This window comes from Erythrolamprus reginae, unplaced genomic scaffold, assembly GCF_031021105.1.
Source record: "Erythrolamprus reginae isolate rEryReg1 unplaced genomic scaffold, rEryReg1.hap1 scaffold_109, whole genome shotgun sequence".
In the NCBI taxonomy this organism is placed as follows: domain Eukaryota; kingdom Metazoa; phylum Chordata; class Lepidosauria; order Squamata; family Dipsadidae; genus Erythrolamprus; species Erythrolamprus reginae.
In genome coordinates this window covers 45,383-51,382 of record NW_027248538.1, presented here as the reverse complement: position 1 = coordinate 51,382, position 6,000 = coordinate 45,383, and positions in this window count along the sequence as shown.

Genomic DNA, 6,000 nt, shown 5'->3' with positions numbered 1-6,000 from the left:
CCAGTCCTTCTTTCAAGGTCTCCACCCCCTTCCATTTATGATCCAGCCCCTCCCTCCCTCTCTCCTTCCTTCCCTCCTTCCTTCCCTTCTTCCTTCCCTCCCTCCTTCCCTCCATCCCTCCTTCCTTTCTTCCTCCCTCCCTCCCCCTCCCCTCCTTCCTCCCCTCCCTCTCTCCTTCCTTTCCTCCCTCCTTCCTTTCTTTGTCCCTCCTTCCCTCCTTCCTTCCTTCCCTCCCTCTCTCCTTCCTTTCCTCCTTCCTTCCCTCCCTCCTTCCTTTCTTGGTCCCTCTTTCCCTCCTTCCTTCCTTCCCTCCCTCCTTCCCTGCCTCCTCCCCTCCTCCCCTCCCTCCCTCATTCTTTCCCTCTCTCCTGGGACCAACTTAATCAAGCTCAGATCAATAACGGAAGGGAAAGGCCAAATGTTTTCCAATGGCTGTTGCTACGGTATATAACCACATGTTGGACATATGCTCCCAAGTCACCACAACGCTCCTCCGCCAAAGGCTGCCACGCCCTTCCTTTCAGCCAAAGCCTGAATCTTTGGAAAAGGAACCTGGAGATCCTTTAGTCTCACCCCCCCTTCACAACTTGTTTGTGTTTCACGTTGTGTCTCCTAGGAGAGAAGCCGGAAGGAAATCCATCAGAGAGAAGACTTGGGGCAAAAGAAAACCCAGCAAAACAGCAGCCTGGGTCTTTGGAAATCAGAGGCAAAGAATTGGGAATTCTGTGGGGATTTTACATGAAAAGGCCGGTTGAATGAAGAGATTCGAACTCGGAACCCTCGGCAAGGCTAACTTTAGACACCTTTCAAGGGCTCTGAGCTATTAAGGAAAACCCCTTCCGGAATGGGCTTTGGATTCGGGCCGGATGAGATTTGGGGAGGTCTGGATGGTCACCGAGGGTCTTCTCTCTTTCATCTCTACCCCTGCTGTGAGCTTCTCCCTCAGAAGAATGAAACCACAGGGGTCAATGCAGTGGTCTAGCTCTCTCTCTGTCTGTCTGTCTCTGTATTTGTCTGTCTGCCTTCGTCTTATCTTATTCCCTCCCCTCCATCCATCCATCCATCCATCCATCTATCATCTATCTGTCTGTCTATCACCTATCATGTCTCCCTCTCTCTCTCCAATCATCTACCTTCTCCCTCTTTCCCTCTTTCTCTCTCTTTCTCTCTCTCTCTCCACCCACCCATCTACCCACCCATCCATCATCTATCATTAGTCCTTTTATCTGTCTGTCTAATCTATCTATCTATCTATCTATCTATCTATCTATCTATCTATCTATCATGTCTGCCTCTCTCTCTCTCCAATCATCTACCTTCCCTCTCTCTCTCTCTCTCTTTTTCTTTCTCTCTCCACCCACCCACCCATCTCTTTATCTGTCTGTCTGTCTATCTCTATATTTGTCTGCCTTCGTTTATCTTATCACATCCGACCCCATCCATCCATCCATCCATCCATCCATCCATCATCGTCTGTCTGTCTGTCTGTCTGTCTGTCTGTATGTCTGTCTGTCTGTCTGTCTGTCTGTCTATCACCTATTATTTCTGCCTCTCTCTCTCTCCAATCATCTACCTTCTCTCTCTTTCCCTCTTTCTGTCACTTTTTCTCTCTCTCTCTCCACCCACCCACCCACCCATCCATCATCTATCATTCATCCCTTTATCTGTCTGTCTGTCTCTCTGTCTATTTCTTTATTTATTTATTATTTAGATTTGTATGCCGCCCCTCTCTGCAGATTCGGGGCGGCTCACAACAAAGTAAAACAATTTACAACAAATCTAAATTACTGTTTAAAAATATTTAAAAAAAACCCATTTTCTAATCAAACATACATACAGACATACCATTCATAAATTGTATACGCCCGGGGGAGATATCTCAGTTCCCCCATGCCTGACGACAAAGGTGGGTCTTAAGGAGCTTACCGAAGGCAAGGAGAGTAGGGGCAGTTCTAATCTCCGGGGGGAGTTGGTTCCAGAGGGTCGGGGCCGCCACAGAGAAGGCTCTTCCCCTGGGGCACGCCAACCGACATTGTTTAGTTGACGGGACCCGGAGAAGGCCCACTCTGTGGGACCTAATCGGTCGCTGGGATTCGTGCGGCAGCAGACGGTCTCGGAGATATTCTGGTCCAGTGCCATGAAGGGCTTTAAAGGTCATAACCAACACTTTGAATTGTGACCGGAAATTGATCGGCAACCAATGCAGACTGCGAGTGTTGGAGAAACATGGGCATACCTAGGTAAGCCCATGACTGCTCTCGCAGCTGCATTTTGCACTATCTGAAGTTTCCGAACACTTTTCAAAGGTAGCCCCATGTAGAGAACATTACAGTAGTCGAACCTCGAGGTGATGAGGGTATGAGTGACTGTGAGTAGTGAGTCCCGGTCCAGATAGGGCTGCAACTGGTGCACCAGGCGAACCTGGGCAAACGCCCCCCTCGCCACAGCTGAATGATGGTTCTCTAATGTGAGCTGTGGATCGAGGAGGACGCCCAAGTTGCGGACCCTCTCTGAGGGGGTCAATAGTTCCCCCCCCCCCCAGGGTAATGGAAGGACAGATGGAATTGTCCTTGGGAGGCAAAACCCACAGCCACTCCGTCTTATCCGAGTTGAGTTTGAGTCTGTTGATACCCATCCAGGCCCCAACAGCCTCCAGACACCGGCACATCACTTCCACTGCTTCATTGACTGGACATGGGGTGGAGATATAAAGCTGGGTATCATCAGCGTACTGATGATACCTCACCCCATGCCCTTGAATGATCTCACCCAGCAGTTTCATGTAGATATTAAATAGCAGGGGGGAGAGGACCAACCCTGAGGCACCCCACAAGGGAGAGACCTCGGGGTCGACCTCTGGCCCCCCACTAACACTGACTGCGACCGACCGGAGAGGTAGGAGGAGAACCACTGAAGAACAGTGCCTCCCACCCCCAACCCCTCCAGCCGGTGCAGAAGGATACCATGGTCGATGGTATCGAAAGCCGCTCAGAGGTCAAGAAGCACCAGGACAGAGGATAAACCCGTCCCGGGCCCACCAGAGATCATCCATCAACGCAACCAAAGCAGTTTCCGTGCTGTAACCAGGCCTGAAACCCGACTGCTGGGGACCTAGATAATCGGCTTCTTCAAGGACCGTTGGAGCTGGAGTGCCACCACCTTCTTGACAACCTTCCCCATAAAGGGAAGGTTGGAGACTGGACGGTAGTTATTGAGTACGGCTGGGTCCAGGGAAGGCTTCTTGAGGAGGGGCGCACGAGCGCCTCTTTATAGGATGATGGAAAAGATCCCCTCCCCAAGGAAGCGTTGACAATCTCCTGGACCCAGCTCCGTGTCACCTCCCTGCTGGCCGAAACCAGCCAGGAGGGACACGGATCCAGTAAACAGGTGGCGGAACTCACAGCTCCAATGGCCTTGTCCACTTCATCAGGTGTCACCAGATCAAACTCTTCCCCAGACATCTCTGTATTTGTCTGTCTGTCTTCGTCTATCTTATCCCATCCCACCCCAACCATCCATCCACCCACCCATCTATCATCTATCTATCTATCTATCTATCTATCTATCTATCTATCTATCTATCTATCTATCTATCTACTATCCTAATCTTCTGGTCGTATGCATCATCCATCTGTCTGTCTCTGTCTCTCCCTACCTACCATCTGTCTGTCTCTGATCTGTTTATCTTTCTGTCTATCGCCTATCTTGCTGTATCTACCTGCGGTATCTATCCTCTTCCTATGCTATCATCTAGCTGTCTATTCACCATCTATCTATGCATCTATATCTGCTCTTCCTATCTGCCTATCATCTATCTATCTACCTAGAGTATCTACTTATCTACTTATCTGTCAGTCTGTGTCTCCCTCCCTCTTTCTGTGTGTGCGTGCGTATGTACACATCTGTGTGCTGAGGACTATGGGGAAAAAGGGAATTTTCTCCCAGCATCAAAGGAGCCACAACAAAGGCCAAAGAAACGGCAAAGGTTTCGGGCCAAATCCAGTAGCAGCAAAGCAAACCGCTTAACGCAAAGCAGGCCCCCAAAAAGGAAAGCAAAGATTAAAGATTACCGCGAGAGACGGAGAAAAAGGCTCGACGAGGTTTGCCATGTGTGTGTGTGTGTGTTGTGTATGTGTGTGTGATTTCTTTTTCTCAAGCGCTGATTTCTCTAGAAGAAGGGAAATTTCGCCCAACACCAATTTGCTCCATTCAAAAAATGTAAGGGTGGTAAGGGCTTTGGAGAAACTTTAAAGAAGGAGGGGTAGGCATGAGGGCATACCTGAATTGGTAAGAGGATAATGGTATGTATTGGTTTGTTTGTTTGTTTGCTTGTTTGTTTGTTCATTCATTCATTCATTCATTCATTCATTCATTCATTCATTCATTCGTTGTTGTGAGCCGCCCCGAGTCTTCGGGGGGGGGGGGGGGGGCGGCATACAAATCTAATAAATTATTATTATTATTATCATTCATTCATTCATTCATTCATTCATTCATTCATTCATTCATTCATTCGACTTCTATGCCGCCCACTCCCAAAGGAATACAATAAATAGATACAAAACAGTAAAAGAAATCAAACATTATCTAAGGCTAAAACATTAACAAACTAAATGTTGTGGTTGGCTCTGGCACAGCTCCTGCCCCAAGGAATGTGGAGGTGGAGGCAGGGGAAATGTCAACATGTCCTAGGCCTGTTTTGTTGCCGGCAGAGTCAGGGAGTGCAGTTTCCTCGGACAAAGAAGAAGGTGGGGGTGACTTGGAAGAGGGGGGCTTGGCACACAGCCAGGAAGCCAATCTCCATTATCTTCGGTCGATTCGGATGACGAAGTGTTAGACCCACGCAGGCGCAGGCTTATGCATCGAAGAGACCAATTGAGGACATATTGCAGGAGATAAGAGAGGCCACCTGTGTTTGGGTGGGGCTCCAGGAATTAGAGCTGCTGATATAAATAGCAGCGTGCGGGTTTGGCCGTTGTGGAAGATTATCTGATCACAGTTCTTCAGGATCGTGCCTCGCTGTGTCTGAACTTTGGATTTTTCACGCCTTTGACACCAAAGCAGAGTAAAGTGTGTGCGTGTTTCATTTCGTGGGAAGAAGGAGGGCTGTGATGTTTCTTCACAGCTACTAACTAAGTACTTAAGGACTGTTTAAGGGACTTGTACAGCCGAGAAGGTTGTTTTGGGGAAGAGTGCTCTTTGCAATACAAAAAGGATGCTTGGTTTCTTTTGAATTTTGTGATAAAGGACATTGTTTTGAATTTTCAAACGTGTGTGTGTCTGAAATTTGTACCCGTGAATTTTCGGGAGGCTTCTACCAGAGAGCCCGGCAGAACACTAAAACCCCTTTTTAAAAAGTTATTATAAGAAATGACGGTCACACTCATATACTTACACACCATTCATACAATTTAATAAGGTTAAAAGGAAATGTTGAATTCAATTAGAAGAAAATTAGATATCTAGATGACAAAATCAGAGGTCAAGGTTGGGAGGATGGATAAATAATAATAATAATAATTTGTACTGCATTGTTTATGGTTGTTGTGAACTGCCCAAAGTCTTCGGAGAGGGGCGGCATACAAATCTAATTAATAATAATAATAATAATAATAATAATAGTAATAATAATAATAATAATAATAGTAGTTGTTGTTGTTGTTGATGTTGATGTTGTTGTTGATGTTATTATCTCTTGTACATTTACTTGCAATTCACTTTGCCCCATCTAGTTAATCCCTGGAGAATGCACCCATCTGCCTGCGTTGACATCCTGTATATATTACCTGCCTGTGCCTTCATACTATCGCTTTTTTCTCTTAAAATTTTCTCTATTTCTGTCTCTTTCCCGAGTAGTGCTTCTTTATTTTCTCTTTCACTCAACTATGTGTATCAGGGGTCCCCAAACTAGGCAACTTTAAGACTTGGCTGGCTGGAGAATTCTGGGAGTTGAAGTCCACAAGTCTTAAAATTATTATTATTATTATTATTATTATTATT